Genomic DNA, 14,604 nt, shown 5'->3' with positions numbered 1-14,604 from the left:
GGAGTGGGCCATTCGGCCCCTCGAGCCAGCACCACCATTCAATGTGATCATGGCTGATCATTCTCAATCAGTACCCCGTTCCTGCCTTCTCCCCATACCCCCTGACTCCACTATCCTTACGAGCTCTATTTAGCTCTCTCTTGAATGCATTCAGAGAATTGGCCTCCACTGCCTTCTGAGGCAGAGAATTCCACAGATTTACAACTCTCTGACTGAAAAAGTTTTTCCTCATCTCCGTTCTAAATGGTCTACCCCTTATTTTTAAACTGTGGCCATGAGGAGGAATTTCTATAGTCAGAGGGTGGCGAATCTGGAATTCTTTGCCACAGAAGGCCAAGTCAAGGTTTCAAGGTCAGTTTATTGTCACATGTACCAATTGAGGTACAATGAAATTTGAATTACCATACAGCCACACAAAAACATTAGTACGGATATCAGGGTTTATGGGGAGAAGGCAAGAGAATGGAGTTAGGAGTGACAGATCAGCCATGATTTAATGGTCCGAATGGCCTAATTCTGCTCCTATCACATGACCTTACGAGCAACCTAGTTGCCTTCCGTTGGCTTTTTAAAGCTTCCCAATGGTTAGACTTCCCGCTAATCTTTGCCAAGTAACATGATGGCGCACAGTGGCGCAACGGGAGAGTTTCTGCCTCACAGCGCCAAGACCCGACTTCGATCCTGAGTACAGGTGCTGTCTGTACGGAGTTTGCACGGTCTCCCTGTGACCTGCGTGGGTTTTCTCCGGGATCTCCGGTTTCATTCCACACTCCAAAGTCGTAGGTTAATTAGGCTTCAGTAAAAAAGTATGTGTAAGATAGCTTTGGTCAGTGGTCGGCACGGATTCAGTGGGCCGATGGGCCTGTTTCCATGCTGTATCTCTAAACTAAACACAGAACTAGTGTGTGAACGGGCGATCGCTGGTCGGCACGGACTCGGTGGGCAGAAGGGCCTGTTTCCACACGGTATCTCTAAACTAGAAAACTAAACTTAACTGGCATCAACGGCTACTGGTCTGCCATGTGGTTACGTTCCACAAGGTGCCCAGTACATGAATTAGGGAAGGTATCTGAGGAACAGCGTGGGGCTCTAAGCTGATCATTACTAATGTGGAAGTAAGAGACTATTCACACAGAGGTTGATGAGGGGTCGTGTGGGTTTGTGGAACTAGCTGCCGGAGGAAGTAGTTGAGGCAAGTACAATAGCAACATTCAGTTTACTTTAGTTCAGTTAAGAGATACAGCACGAAAACAGGCCCTTCAGCCCACCGAGTCCATGCCGACCGATCACCCGTTCACACTCCAGTTCTATGCTTATTGTAGACAGCGCGGAAACAGGCCCACCGAGTCCACGCTGACCATCGATCTCCCGTTCACACACTAGTTCCACGTTTAGTTTGGCGATACAGTGTGGAAACAGGCCCTTTGACCCACCGAGTCCACGCTGACTATCGCTCACCCATTCACACACTAGTTCTGTGTTTAGTTTAGAGATACAGCGTGGAAACAGGTCCTTCGGCCCACCAAGTCCGCACTGACCAGCGATCCCCGCATACTAACGCTACCCTACACACGCTAGGGACTATTTATAATTAGACCAAGCCAATTAACCTACAAACCTGGAGTGTGGGTGGAAACCGGAGGTCCCGGAGAAAACCCACGCAGGTCACGGGGACAACATACAAACTCCGTACAGATAGCACCCATAGTCAGGATCGAACCCGGGTCTCTGGCGCTGTGAGGCAGCAACTTTACCGCTGCGCCACCGTGCTGCTTAAAAGACACGCGCAGGTACGTGGAGAGGAAAGGTTTAGTGGGATAGGGGCCAAATGCAGGAAAAAGTGACTAGTTTGGATGGGGGTTCTTGGTCAGCATGGACGAGATGGGCCGAAAGGCCTGTTTCCTTGCTATATGACTCTATGAGGTTGCTGAAATTCCTGCCCCCCCCCCCTTCACCAGAAAACATTGTGAAGAGTTTTAGGCCCCATATCTGAGGGAGGATGTGCTGGCATTGGAGAGGGTCCAGAGGAGGTTTACGAGAACGATCGTGGGGAATGAGTGGGCTCACGTATGATGAGCGTTTGACGGCACTGGGCCTGCACTCGCTGGAGCTGCGAAGGATCAGGGGGGACCTCATTGAAACGTACCGAATAGTGAAAGTCCTGGAGAGAGTGGATGTGGAGAGGAGGATGTTTCCACTAGTGGAAGAGGTCAGAGCCTCAGAATTAAAGGACGTTCCTTTTAGGAAGGAGATGAGGAGGAATTTCTGTAGCCAGAGGGTGGTGAATCTGTGGAATTCTTTGCCACAGAAGGCTGTGGATGCCAAGTCAGTGAATAATTTTAGTGGGACAGTGTCGGACCAGAGGGCACTGCCTGAGAATAAAAGGAAGTACCTTTAGGAAGGTATTTATTTCACAAAATGCTGGAGTAACTCAGCAGGTCAGGCAGCATCTCAGGAGAGAAGGAATGGGTGACGTTTCGGGTCGAGACCCTTCTTCAGACTGATGTCAGGGGGTCGGGACAAAGGAAGGATATAGGTGGAGACAGGAAGATAGAGGGAGAACTGGGAAGGGGGAGGGGAAGAGAGGGACAGAGGAACTATCAGCCACATCTGCTTTCTTCGAACCTTACACTACCTTTAGGAAGGAGTGGGCGGATGCATGGTAGATGCAGTTTAATGTGGATAAATGTGAGGTTATCCACTTTGGTGGTAAGAACAGGAAGGCAGATTATTATCTGAACAGTGTCAAGTTATGAAAAGGGGAAGTACAAAGAGATCTGGGTGTCCTTGTTCATTAGTCACTGAAAGTAAGCATGCAGGTGCAGCAGGCAGTGAAGAAAGCTAATGGGATGTTCGCCTTCATGACAAGAGGATTTGAGTATAGAAGCAAAGAGGCCCTGCAGTTGTACAGGGCCCTAGTGAGTCCGTACCTGGAGTACGGTGTGCACTTTTGGTCTCCAAATTTGACGAAGGACATTCTTGCTATTGAAGTGCAGCGAAGGTTCACTAGGTTAATTCCCGGAATGGCGGGACTGTCGTATCTCGAAAGACTGGAGCGACTGGGCTTGTATACACTGGAATTTAGAAGGATGAGAGGGGATCTTATTGAACAATATAAAATTATTAAGGGATTGGACACGCTCGAGGCAGGAAACATGTTCCCGATGTTGGGAGAGACCAGAACCAGGGGCCACCGTTTAAGAATAAGGGGTAGGCCATTTAGAATGGAAATGAGGAAAAACTTTTTCAGTCAGAGTTGTAAATCTGTGGAATTCTCTGCCGCAGAAGGCAGTGGAGGCCAATTCTCTGGATGCTTTCAAGAGTTAGATAGAGCTCTTAATGATAGCAGAGACAGGGGGTATGGGGAGAAGGCAGGAGAATGGGGTGGAGAGGGAAAGATAGATCAGCCACGATTGAACGGCGGAGTGGACTAAATCTGCTCCTGTATCTCATGAACTTGGGAAAAGCTGCCTGAGCCTCTGAGTTCCATCAGCACATGGAGTGTCGATGCAGAATCCAGCATCTGTAGCCTTTTGTGTCTCTAGTGGGAGAAAGTATAATTTGCAAATTTTCAGCTGATATGGAAATTTGTGACGTTGTGGTTTGCAAGGCAGGTGGTGTAAAGTTGCAGCAGGATAAAGGTCATGGAGGGGATCACTATACAGGTAGACTGGGAAATTCAAGTTGGTGCTGAATACCAAGAGAAGGCATTTGTGGAGTGTCTTTGAGATGGCTTCTCAGAGCAGCTTGTAATCGAGCATACCAAGCAATTTGGTTTGGCATTGGTATTTGGGTGGCACAGTGGAGCAGTGGTAGAGCTGCTGCCTCACAGTGCCAGAGACCCGGGTTCGATCCAGACTATGGGTGCTGTCTGTACGGAGTTTGTACGTTCTCCCTGTGCTCCGGTTTCCTCCCACACTCCAAAGAGTTGTGTGCGGGGATCGCTGGTCAGAGCGGACTCGGTGATCCGAAGGGCCTGTATGGGCTTTGTATCTCTAAACTCAACATAGAACTAGTGTGTGAATGGGCGATCGATGGTCGGGGCAGACTCAGTGGGCCAAAGGGCCTGTTTCCACTCTGTATCTCTAAAACTAAAACTAAGAACTAAAACTATTGTGTAACGAACCAGATTTGATCAGGGTGGTTCTTGGTTCTTGGTCCTCCAAAATATTCCAAATGGAATTTAAACTGGAGGGTGATTATAGTAAAAAACAGTTTGGAGGTAGTGACCATAAAATGATTAAATGCTGAGGCTTTATAACATGCTGGTCAGATCGCATATGGAGTTTTGGGAGCAGTTTTGGACCCTATATATGAGGAGGGATGTACTGGAGAGGGTCCAGAGGTTTATGACAATGATTACTTAACATATGTCGGCACAGGGCCTGTACTCACTGGAGTTTAGAAGAATAAGGGGTAACCTCATTGAAATGTACCGAATAGTGAAAGGCTTGGATAGAGTGGGAGAGTCTAGGACCAGAGGGCACAGCCTCAGAATTAGACGTTCCTTTACGAAGGAGATGAGGAGGAATTTCTTTAGCCAGAGGGTGGTGAATCTGTGGGAGAAGGCAGGAGAATGTGGTTAGGAGGGAGAGAAGAGCAGCCATGATTGAATGGCAGAGTGGACTTGATGGGCCCAATGGCCTAATTCTGCTCCTCTCACTTATGACTGTAAATATCACCAACAGCTGCATCAGCTACATTGAAGCTGTGGTCAATAAAGCACACTCAAGTCTCATCTTGCCCAAAAGATGAAGGAAGTTGGGCATTTCTCCAGTGACTCACAGCAACCTCTCCACATGAACTGTGAAAGAACACTGTTGGGTTGCATCACACCTTGGTTTGGCAGCAGCTCTGCCCAAGGCCACAAGAAATTACTGACAGCTTAGTTTAGAGATACGGTGCGGAAACAGGCCCCCTCGGCCCACCGAGTCCACGCTGACCAGCGATCACCCGTTCACACACTAGTTCTGTGTTTAGTTTAGCGATACAGCGCAGAAACAGGCCCTTCAGCCCACCGAGTCCGCGCTGACCAGCGATCACCCGTTCACACTAGTTCTGTGTTTAGTTTAGCGATACAGCGCAGAAATGGGCCCTTCAGCCCACCAAGTCCACGCCGACCAGCGATCACCCATTCACACACTAGTTCTGTGTTTAGTTTAGCGATACAGCATGGAACCAGACCCTTCAGCCCACCGAGTCCATGCTGACCAACGATCCCCGCACACTAGCACTATCCGACACCAACTAGGGACAATTTACAATTTTGGCAAGCCGATTAGCCTAGAAACCTGCACGTCTTTGGAATGTGGGAGGAAACCAGAGGAAACCCAAACAGGTCAAGAGCCCAGATTCAAGAATGTTTTATTGTCACATGTCCCAGATAGTACAATGAAATTCCTACTTGCAGCAGCACAAAGCAATATGTAAACAGGCAAACTCTGTACAGACAAACACCCGCAATCAGGATCGAACCCGGGTCTCTGGCGCTGTGAGGCAGCAACTCTACTGTTGCACCACCGTGCCCCCAACGTGGATATCACCCAGTCTATCACACAAAGCAGTCTCCCCACTCCACTCCCCGAAGGGCCCGTTAGAAAGCATTTTATCAGGATGCATCGCAGCTTGGTTGGGGAACAGTTCCATCCACACAGCAACAGGCTCTTTGGCCCACCACGTCCATGCCAGCCCTTTTTTGGCCCATCTATTGGTACGGTTGTACAATTACCATGTGTACCAGGATTCAGTGTTTGCCTGCAGCCCAGGCAAGTCGTACCATATAAGGTCATAAGTGATAGGAGCAGAATTAGGCCATTCGGCCCATCAAGTCTACCCCGCCATTCAATCGTGACTGATCTATCTCTCCCTCTTAACCCCATTCTCCTGCCTACTCCCCATAACCTCTGACATCCAAACTAATCAAGAATCCATCTATCTCTGCCTTAAATACATCCACTGACTTTGCCTCCTCAGATTCATCACCTTCTGACGAAAGATATTCCTCCTCATCTCCTTCCAACTGAATAATCCTACCACAACCAGAGAGCAGTGCTGAGCTACTAACTGCCTCTTTGATGACCCTCGGACTGTCCTTGATCAGACTTTGCTGGCTTTACCTTGCACTAAACGTTATTCCCTTATCATGTATCTGTACACTGTAAATGGAACAATTGTAATCATGTGTAGGAAGGAACTGCAGATGCTGGTTTAAACGGTAGATAGACACAAAATGCTGCGTAACTCAGCGGGGACAGGCAGCATCTCCGGATAGAAGGTATGGGTGACATTAAGGATTGAGACCCTTCTTCTTTCCAGAGATGCTGCCTGTCCCACTGAGTTACTCCAGCATTTTGTGTCTATCATCGATTGTAATCATGTGTTGTCTTTCCACTGACTGGTTAGAAACATAGAAACATAGAAAATAGGTGCAGGAGTAGGCCATTCGGCCCTTCGAGCCTGCACCGCCATTCAATATGATCATGGCTGATCATCCAACTCAGTATCCCGTACCTGCCTTCTCTCCATACCCCCTGATCCCCTTAGCCACAAGGGCCACATCTAACTCCCTCTTAAATATAGCCAATGAACTGGCCTCAACTATCTCTGTGGCAGAGAATTCCACAGATTCACCACTCTGTGTGAAAAAAAACGTTCTCATCTCGGTCCTAAAAGACTTCCCCCTTATCCTTAAACTGTGACCCCTTGTTCTGGACTTCCCCAACATCGGGAACAATCTTCCCGCATCTAGCCTGTCCAACCCCTTAAGAATTTTGTAAGTTTCTATAAGATCCCCCCTCAGTCTTCTAAATTCCAGCGAGTACAAGCCGAGTCTATCTAGTCTTTCTTCATATGAAAGTCCTGCCATCCCAGGAATCAATCTGGTGAACCTTCTCTGTACTCCTTCTATGGCAAGAATGTCTTTCCTCAGATTAGGAGACCAAAACTGTATGCAATACTCCAAGTGTGGTCTCACCAATGCCCTGTACAACTGCAGCAGAACTTCCCTAATCCTATATTCAAATCCCCTCGCTGGGGATGAATGCCAACATACCATTCACTTTCTTCACTGCCTGCTGCACTTGCATGCCTACTTTCAATGACTGGTGTACCACGACACCCAGGTCTCGTTGCATCTCCCCTTTTCCTAATCGGCCACCATTCAGATAATAGTCTGCTTTCCTGTTCTTGCCACCAAAGTGGATAACCTCACATTTATCCAAATTATACTGCATCTGCCATGCATTTGCCCACTCACCTAACCTATCCAAGTCATCTTGCAGCTTCCTAGCATCCTCCTCACAGCTAACACTGCCCCCCAGCTTCGTGTCATCCGCAAACTTGGAGATGTTGCATTCAATTCCCTCGTCCAAATCATTAATATATATTGTAAATAGCTAGGGTCCCAGCACTGAGACTTGCGGTACCCCACTAGTCACTGCCTGCCATTCTGAAAAGGGCCCGTTTATTCCTACTCTTTGCTTCCTGTCTGCCAGCCAGTTCTCTATCCACATCAATACTGAACCCACAATACCATGTGCTTTAAGTTTGCATACTAATCTCTTATGTGGGACCTTGTCGAAAGCCTTCTGGAAGACCAGATATAACACATCCACTGGTTCTCCCTTATCCACTCTACTAGTTACATCCTCGAAAAATTTGTCAGACATGATTTGCCTTTCATAAATCCATGCTGACTTTGTCCAATGATTTCACCACTTTCCAAATGTGCTGCTATCCCATCTTTAATAACTGACTCTAGCATTTCCCCCACTACCGATGTTAGACTAACTGGTCTGTAATTCCCCGTTTTCGCTCTCCCTCCCTTTTTGAAAAGTGGGGTTACATTAGCTACCCTCCAATCCTCAGGAACTACTACAGAATCTAAAGAGTTTTGAAAAATTATCCCCATGATCAATTCACCTGTTTCTGACTGTAAGGGACCTACATTTGTTTTAACTAATCTTTTTCTCTTCACATATCTACAAAAGCTTTTGCAGTCAGTTTTTATGTCCCCTGCCAGTTTTCTTTCATAATATATTTTCCCTTTCCTAATTAAGCCCTTTGTCCTCCTCTGCTGGACTCTGAATTTCTCCCAGTCCTCTGGTAGGCTGCTTTTTCTTGCTAATTTGTATGCTTCATCTTTTGTTTTGATACTATCCCTAATTTCCTTTGTTAGCCACAGATGCACTACCTTCCCTGATTTATTCTTTTGCCAAACTGGGATGAACAATTGTTGTAGTTCATCCATGCGGTCTTTAAATGCCTTCCATTGCATATCCACCGTCAACCCTTTAAGAATCAATTGCCAGTCTATCTTGGCCAATTTACGTCTCATACCCTCAAAGTTACCTTTCTTTAAGTTCAGAACCGTTGTTTCTGAATTAACTATGTCACTCTCCATCCTAATGAGGAACTCAACCATATTATGGTCACTCTTGCCCAAGGGGCCACGCACATCAAGACTGCTGACTAACCCTTCCTCATTACTCAATACCCAGTCTAGAATAGCCTGCTCTCTCGTTGGTTCCGCTACATGTTGGTTTAGAAAACTATCCCGCATACATTCCAAGAAATCCTCTTCCTCAGCACCTCTGCCAATTTGATTCACCCAATCGATATGTAGATTGAAGTCACCCATTATAACTGTTTTACCTTTGTTGCACGCATTTCTAATTTCCTGTTTGATGCCATCCCCAACTCTACTGTTAGGTGGCCTGTACACAACTCCCACTAGCGTTTTCTGCCCTTAGAGTTTTGCAGCTCTACCCATATCGATTCCACATCCTCCAAGCTAATGTCCTTCCTTTCTATTGCGTTAATCTCCTCTCTAACCAGCAACGCTACCCCCACCTCCTTTTCCTTTCTGTCTATCCATCCTGAATATTGAATATCCCTGGATGTTCAGCTCCCAGCCTTGGTCACCCTTGAGCCATGTCTCCGTAATCCCAACTATATCATATTCATTAATAACTATCTGCACATTCAACTCATCCACCTTATCACAAATGCTCTTTGCATTGAGACACAAATCCTTCAGGCTTGTTTTTACAACACTCTTACCCCTTATACAATTATGTTGAAAAGTGGCCCTTTTTGATTTTTACCCTGGATTTGTCTGCCTGCCACTTTTACTTTTCACCTTGCTACCTATTGCTTCTACCTTCGATTTACACCCCTCTGTCTATCTGCTCATGCTCCCATCCCCCTGCCACATTAGTTTAAATCCTCACCGACAGCACTGGCAGACACTCCCCTTTTGTTGTTGGCACGCAACAAAAGCTTTTCGTTGTCTCTCGGTACACATGACAATAAACATAGAAAACATAGAATAATAGAAAATAGGTGCAGGAGTAGGCTATTCGGCCCTTCGAACCAGCACCGCTATTCAATATGATCATGGCAGATCATCCAAAAGCAGTAATCCGTTCGTGCTTTCTCCCCATATCCCTCGATTCTGGTAGTCCTAAGAGCTAAATCTATCTCTCTCTTGAAAGCATCCAGTGAATTGCCATCCACTGCCTTCTGTGGCAGAGAATTTCACATATTCACAACTCTCTGGGTGAAAATATTTTTCCTCATCTCAGTCCTAAATGGCCTACCCCTAATTCTTAAACTGTGACCCCTGGTTCTGGACTCCCCCAACATCGGGAATATTTTTCCTGCATCTAGCCTGTCCAATCCCTTCCGAATTTTATATGTTTCCATAAGATTCCCTCACATCCTTTTTAAATTCCTGCGATTACAAGCCCAGTCGACCCATTCTTTCATCGCATGTCAGTCCCACCATCCTGGGAATTAACCTGGTTAAAAATGTGTTGGAAAGAACCAGATGCTGGTTTAAATCAAAGGTAGACCCAAAATGCTGGAGTAACTCAGCGGGACAGGCAGCTTCTCTAGAAAGAAGGAATGGGTGATGTTTCAGGTCGAGACCCTTCGTCAGACCCGGTGAACCTATGCTGCACTCCCTCAATAACAAGAAAACTAATCTAAGCTAATCTAAACTCCAGAGATGCTGGCACTAAACTAATCTAATCTCCAGAGATGCTGCCTGTCCCGCTGAGTTACTCCAGCGCTTTGTGTCTATCTTCGGTGCAGTTACCTTAATACACAAGTCTTTCAGTGATCAGACTCTGTACAAAATCACAACTCAACTAAACAGGTGTTTGATCGTGGGAACGAGCTAACAGACACGGAATTGCGTACCTGGGTTCTGTCCGCTGCTCGTCTCTGGAGTATCGACTGACAATCTATCAGCGGGCCAGTGTCCTTGTCTTCAGCGGCCGTCACTGTGTGGAGAACAAGAATGTGGGGAGAGGAAAATTTACATCAAGAAACGGAAGTAAAATAAGGAAGTATTTCTTTATCAGCAAACAGTTAACCCTTTTCATCCCTGATGGGGCATGACTTCGACTTAGTTTTGTCAATTTATATCAATTTATTCAGTTATTAAAAATCATATTTAAAATACAATAAAACAAAACAGAACCCACCACCAGAATACAAGACAAACAAATATACTAAATGAACTACTATACAACTACGTTACATTCCTTATCCAGGATGCATTCCACCCCCCACGGTGCCCAGCGGTCCCGGAAATCCCCCAGAATGCCCATGGACAGCGCCTGGTTCCTCTCCAGTGCTACCCGCGTATGGACGTAACCCCGGAAAATGGGCAGGCACTCTCGTCCCCATCTCTGTGACCTCCTCCACTACTATGACTCTGTAACCCCCTCCCCTCTGACCCCTGCACTCCTCTCTGTCTCTGTAACCCCCTCCTCTCTGACCCCTACACTCCTCAACTCTGTAACACCCTCCCATCCATCCGGCACCTACACCCCTCTCCCCGTCCCTGTAACCCCTCTCCCCGTCCCTGTAGCCCCCTCCCCTCCGGCCCCTTCACCCCTCTCCCCGTCCCTGTAACCCTCTCCCCTCGGGCCCCTACACCACTCTCCCCGTCTCTGTAACCCACTCCCATCCCACCCCTACATCCCCCCCGTTTCTGTAACCTCCTTCCCTCCCCTCCAGCCACTGCACCCCACCAGTCTATGTAACCCCTGTCCCTCTGACTTCTACACACCTCCCTCTCTTTATAATCCTCCCTCTGGCCCCTATACCCCATCCCCTCCGGCCCCGACAACCCTCTCCCCGTCTCTGTAAACCCGTCCCCTCCGGTCTCTACACCCCTCTCTGTAACTCCCCTCCCCTCCACCCCTCCCTGGCAAATTGGAGGTATTTAATCTAACAGGTGTGACAGTCTCCTGCTCCACTGTGCCATTTGGACAAGACTACACTGATTCAGGAATTGGAGGAAAGAACTGCAGTTGCTGGTTTAAATCGAAGATGTTGAGGAGGTCCACACGTCGTGTAAACACTCTGTTTAATCATTAACCGAATAAAGTTCCGTCGCTCACCAGCGCAAGCCCGAGTTCCGTCGCTCAGCCGCGCATGCCCGTGTTCCGTCGTTCACCTGTGCGTTCCCGCGTTCCGTCGCTTACCCGTGCATGTCCGCGTTCCGAGCGTTCACCCGCACGTGCCTGCGTTCCGTCGCTCACCCGCATGTGCCCGAGTTCAAACTCCAATTGCCAAATCCTTTGTTGTCCTGGCACACGAATGCCCGACCCTCTGACCGTGTGGCTGTTCGGCCCAGATCACGCCCGGTCCGCATGAGAGTCCTGCCTGACAAACGATGGTTCAATACCAAATTGGCTTGGCCCGCTACATGAACCCCCCCCCCCCCCCGAACCAGAGTACTGGAGGCGGGTAGGGTGACGAGTGAGGCGGCCTGGTCGCGTGTACGCGTCTCCTGTGTTCAGGGTCCCAGCTGGCAGAGATGAGGGCGGGTGCGGTCATGACGGTGGATGCCCTGTGTGGTGGGGTTGTGCCACCTGCACTGGTTGGTCAACGTCCAAGTGTGCCGGCTTAAGACGGTCCACGGAGACAGTCTCGTGCCTGCCGCCCGTGTTGATGACACAAGTCATGGTGCCGTGCTGCAGTACCTGGATGGGGTCCCTCGTAAGCACTTTGCAGCGCCGTACGGTGGGAATCGCGGCGAATGAAAACATACTGGCAGTTTGTGAGGGCCGGTGGTTCGTACGTGGGGGCGAGTCCGTGGCGGGACATCGGGACGGCAGAGAGCGTGCCCACCTTCTCCCGGAGGCACGTCAGCATGGTCAAGGATGGTTCCTGATGTCCACGTGCTGCTGGAATGAAATCCCCTGGGACAGTAAGCGGGGCGCCGTACAACAGCTCGGCTGAGGAAATTGCCAGATCCTCCTTCGGGGCAGTGCGTATTCCCAGCAGTACCCACGGCAACTCGTCCATCCAGTCCGGGCCCGCGAGCTGTGCGTTTAAGGATGTCTTCAGGTGCCGGTGAAAATGCTCCACTAGGCCATTGGCTTGTGGGTGGTGGGCTGTAGTGTGGTGCAGCTGAGCGCCAAACAGCCGGGTAACACACCTCTATCAGAGGAGATGTCCACTGACACAGCAAAACGGGCGATCCAGTGGCAGTGAGGGCACATGGACACTTCGCAGCGGAGGTATCAGAGAGCGGGGCGGCTCCCGATGAGGTATCAGAGAGCGAGACAGCTCCCGAGAGAGTGTCGGCTCCTGATGGGGGCAAAACGCTGACCTCCGCTCACGTGTCCACCAGAAAACGCCGCCCTGAATGACGGTCCCATGTGCGATGCCTCTGGCCGGACACAGTAGCCACTGCTGGCGGCCGGCTGAGGCGTTTCCTGGAATGTGCGCAGGGTGGTCGGCATCTGCGTGCCTCGGAACCCCACCTTTGGTGGTCGTAGCATCACGTTCTTTTGCTGGCATCCCTCGTGTCCAGCTTCACTGGCACATCTTCGGCGGAGGATGGGACCGGCCGCTTGACCCGCCGAGGCCGCGCCACCACCCCGTTGATGGTGGCGCCACCCGGCTGTTTAACCTGCCAAAGCACGTCTGCACGGGCAGCTACCCGGCGGGGGACAGTGAAATCCTCGTTCACAAGGAGCAGGCGAATGTCATCAGGCATTTGTTCGAGGAAAATCTGTTTGAACAGGAGGCAGGGCGCATGGCCGTTCAGCAAGGCGAACATTTCGCTCATGAGCACAGACGGCTTGCGGTCGCCGAGGCCGTCCATGTGCAGGAGTTTGTCGGCCCTGTCGCGGAGGCTGAGACCGAAAGTGCGTAAAAGGAGCGCATTAAGGCCCTTGTACGTGCCCGCAGCTGGTGGCTGGCGAAGGTAATTGATTAGTCAAGTCAAGTCAAGTCAATTTTATTTGTATAGCACATTTAAAAACAACCCACGTTGACCAAAGTGCTGTACATCTGATTAGGTACTAAGGAAAAAAAATGAAACATACAGTAGCACGCAAACAGTTCACAGCGCCTCCTCAATGAGCCTCAATCGCTAGGGAGTAGAAATAGGTTTTGAGCCTGGACTTAAAGGAGTCGATGGAGGGGGCAGTTCTGATGGGGAGAGGGATGCTGTTCCACAGTCTAGGAGCTGCAACCGCAAAAGCTCGGTCACCCGAGCTTGTGGTGGTGTCCTGGTCTAGCGCTCTGACCACGTGGTAATATTTTGTGACATCGGCAGCGATCTGTCGAATGTGGAACTGGGCCTCAGCCTGTTCGAACCACACTTGGGGCTGTGATGTCCAGAAAATGTGGAGTTAAACCAAAACTGCATTCTGCTGGTCCAGGTTGCCGGCTGCAAACATGCCAATAATCCAAAATAAGCCATTTTGGATCGACGGGGTCACCACTGAGGAGGTCCACACGTCATGTAAACACTCTGTTTAATCATTACCTGAATACAGTTCCGTCGCTCACCCACGCCTGCCCGAGTTCAATCTCCAATTGCCAAATCCTTTATTGTCCTGGCACACGATGGCCCGACCCCTGACCGCGTGATTGGTCGGCCCAGATCACGTCCAGTCCACACGAGAGTTCGAGCCTGACAAAGGGTGGCGAATCTGTGGAATTCTTTGCCACAGAAGGCTGTGCAGGCCAAGCCAATGGATACTTTTGAGGTAGAGATGGATAGAATCTTAATTAGTACAGGTGTCAGAGGTTATGGGGAGAAGGCAGGAGAATTGGGTTGGGAGGATAAGATAGACCAGCCTTGATTGAATGACGGTTTAGACGATGAGCCGAATGGCCTAATTCTGCTCCTATCATAAGGTCAGAAGGAATAGGAGTAGACAATAGACAATAGACAATAGGTGCAGGAGTAGGCCATTCGGCCCTTCGAGCCAGCACCGCCATTCAATGCGATCATGGCTGATCACTCTCAATCAGTACCCCGTTCCTGCCTTCTCCCCATACCCCCTCACTCCGCAATCCTTAAGAGCTCTATCCAGCTCTCTCTTGAAAGCATCCAACGAACTGGCCTCCACTGCCTTCTGAGGCAGAGAATTCCACACCTTCACCACCCTCTGACTGAAAAAGTTCTTCCTCATCTCCGTTCTAAATGGCCTACCCCTTATTCTTAAACTGTGGCCCCTTGTTCTGGACTCCCCCAACATTGGGAACATGTTATCTGCCTCTAATGTGTCCAATCCCCTAATTATCTTATATGTTTCAATAAGATCCCCCCTCATCCTTCTAAATTCC

The 14,604-nt window shown here is 49.2% G+C and overlaps 1 protein-coding gene across 1 annotated transcript in view; it reads right to left on the bottom strand.

Annotated features, from left to right (window-relative positions):
- Window positions 1–13,901, bottom strand: part of LOC144612205 (myelin-associated glycoprotein-like) — a 71,252-nt gene extending 57,351 nt beyond the window's left edge. The window contains exons 1-2 of the mRNA XM_078431762.1: window positions 13,822–13,901; window positions 10,204–10,286 (exon numbers count right to left, since the gene is read on the bottom strand). The gene's annotated coding sequence lies outside the window, so the exon portion shown is untranslated. The remainder of the gene's footprint in view (window positions 1–10,203; window positions 10,287–13,821) is intronic.
- Between the last annotated feature and the right edge of the window lie 703 nt (window positions 13,902–14,604).

Source organism: Rhinoraja longicauda, chromosome 43 (genome assembly GCF_053455715.1).
Source record: "Rhinoraja longicauda isolate Sanriku21f chromosome 43, sRhiLon1.1, whole genome shotgun sequence".
Classification (NCBI taxonomy): Eukaryota; Metazoa; Chordata; class Chondrichthyes; order Rajiformes; family Arhynchobatidae; genus Rhinoraja; species Rhinoraja longicauda.
This window is presented reverse-complemented; position numbering and strand designations above follow the sequence as displayed.